The sequence below is a fragment of the Oncorhynchus kisutch genome, unplaced genomic scaffold (assembly GCF_002021735.2).
Source record: "Oncorhynchus kisutch isolate 150728-3 unplaced genomic scaffold, Okis_V2 scaffold1263, whole genome shotgun sequence".
NCBI classification, from domain to species: Eukaryota; Metazoa; Chordata; class Actinopteri; order Salmoniformes; family Salmonidae; genus Oncorhynchus; species Oncorhynchus kisutch.
This window is the reverse complement of record NW_022263208.1, coordinates 22,501-25,000: the sequence shown is the minus strand read 5'-3', so window position 1 is coordinate 25,000 and position 2,500 is coordinate 22,501. Positions and strand designations below refer to the sequence as shown.

Below are 2,500 nucleotides of genomic sequence, written 5' to 3'. Positions count from 1 at the left end.
GAGAGGAGCCAGGGAGGAGGGAGGGAGGGAGGGAGGGGGGGGAGGGGGGGGAGGGATAGCGGGAGGGCATAGAGGAGAGGGGAGGAGGGAGGGATCAGAGGGAGGAGGGAGGCGAGGGAGGTGGATTAGAAAAATAGTGACAGGATGGAGGGGACTGAACGATAGTAAGGGAGGGAGGAGGTGGAGGGAGAAATGGACGAGAGAGAGAGAGAGAGAGAGAGCAGAGGGCGAGAGAGAGAGGACAGAAGGAAGGAAGAGTGGAGAAATGGAAGAGAGGGGAGAGAGCAGCAGAATGACGGAAGGAAGAGAAGAGAAGGTGGGCAGAAAGAAAGAAATGGCGAGAGAGGGGAGAGAGAGAGGAAAGAAGCGACAGGTGGAGACATGCGGAGAGAGAGAGAGAGAGAGAGGAACGGAAGGAAGGAAGGAAGGAAGGAAGGAAGGAAGGAAGGGAGGGAGGGAGGTGAGAGGAGGGTAGGAGGGAGGAGGAGGGGAGGAGGGAGGGAGGGAGGGGGAGGGAGGGAGGGAGGGGACGGGAGGGAGGGCAGGCGACCAGGGAGGGAAATGGAGATGAGAGAGATGGTGAGAGAAAATAGAAAAATGTATTAATAGTAGTTAGTTATATGTAGCGTTTCCTGAATGTGTTCTTTATATTTCCTCCCTTTAAGGAGTGCAGCCTGATCACTAGAAATAGACGTTGATATCGGTACGTTTGAAAAGGTCCCTGTTGAACATCGATATTAATGCCTTCCTTGGCGCCTACAAAATAAAACCGATTGCTCCCGACTGTTCCCTATATAGTGTATTATACTATAGACCCTGTTCCCTATATAGTGTATTATACTACTATAGACTAGAGCCCTGTTCCCTATATAGTGTAGTATACTACTATAGACCCTGTTCCCTATATAGTGTATTATACTACTATAGACCCTGTTCCCTATATAGTGTATTATACTACTATAGACCCTGTTCCCTATATAGAAAAGTGTGTGTGTGTGTGTGTGTGTGTGGTGTGTGTGTGTGGTGTGTGTGTGTGTGTGTGTGTTGTGTGTGTGTGTGTGTGTGGGTGCGTGCGTACGGTGTGTGTGTGTGTGTTTGTTTGTATGTTTATGTGTGTGTTTGTGTGTGTGTGTGTGTGGGTGCGTGCGTGCGTGTGTGCGGGTGTGTGTGTGTGTGCGGGTGTGTGTGTGTTTGTTTGTGTGTGTGTGTGTGTGTGTGTGTGTGCGGGTGTGTGTGTGTTTTGTGTGTGTGTGTGTGTGTGTTTGTGTGTGTGTGCGTGCGTGAATAACATCTCTGAATCCAGAACAGATTATGGAGGATCTCTGATGGTATATCATAACACACACACACACAACACACACACACACACAGACACACACACACACACACACACACACACAACACAACACACACACCACCACAACACACGACACACCCAGACACACCACACACAACACACCACACAGCACACACACCTACACACACACACACACCGTACACACACACACGACACCAGCACACACACAACCTACACACACACACACACACACAACACACCACACACCACACACAACACACACACACCGTACACACACACACACACACCGTACACACACACACACACACACCGCACACACACACACACACCGTACACACACACACACACACACACACACACACACACCGTACACACACACACACACCACACACACACCGTCACACACACACACACACACACACACACACCGTACACACACACACACACCACACCGTACACACACACACACACACACACACACAGACCACACACACACACACACACACAGACACACACACTAGCGTAGTGTTAACCTGACTACTGCGCTGCAGTGTGAAGATAATGACATGTTTTTATTGAAAAACGGATGGTTTATTAAAGATGTATTAGGCTGTGAGAGATGAAGGTGTACGGTGTGTGTGAGTGTGTGTTCTCACCATTGTTATTACTCACACACTCAGGTAACGAATTGTCATAATACTCTTGTTATTGAAATGTTAATCTATTGTTTTGTCTCTCTCTCTCTTCTTCTCTCCTCTTGTCTCTCTCTTCTTCTCTCTTCTTGTCTCTCACTTCCTTCTCTCTCTCTCTCTTGTATCTCTCTTCTTCTCTCTTCTTGTCTCTCACTTCCTTCTCTCTCTCTCTTGTCTCTCTTCTTCTCTCTCTCTCTTGTATCTCTCTCCTTGTCTCTCTCTTCTCTCTCTTCTTGTCTCCTTGTCTCTCTCTTCTTCTCTGTTCTTGTCTCTCTCTCCTTCTCTCTTCTTGTCTCTCTCTCTTCTTGTCTCCTTGTCTCTCTCTTCTTCTCTCTTCTTGTCTCTCTCTTCTTCTCTCTTCTTGTCTCTCTCTTATCTCTCTCTTCTTGTCCCCTTGTATCTCTCTTCTTCTCTCTTCTTATCTCTCTCTTCTCTCTTCTTGTCTCTCTCTTCTTCTCTCTTCTTGTCTCTCTCTTCTCTCCTTGTCTCC

At 48.0% G+C, this 2,500-nt stretch overlaps 1 protein-coding gene across 1 annotated transcript in view; it reads left to right on the top strand.

The window, feature by feature from the left end:
• LOC109885970 (adhesion G protein-coupled receptor L3-like) overlaps positions 1 to 2,500 on the top strand; it is a gene marked incomplete at its 3' end in the record, with an annotated part of 20,040 nt that overhangs the window by 4,914 nt on the left and 12,626 nt on the right. The window lies entirely within an intron of this gene.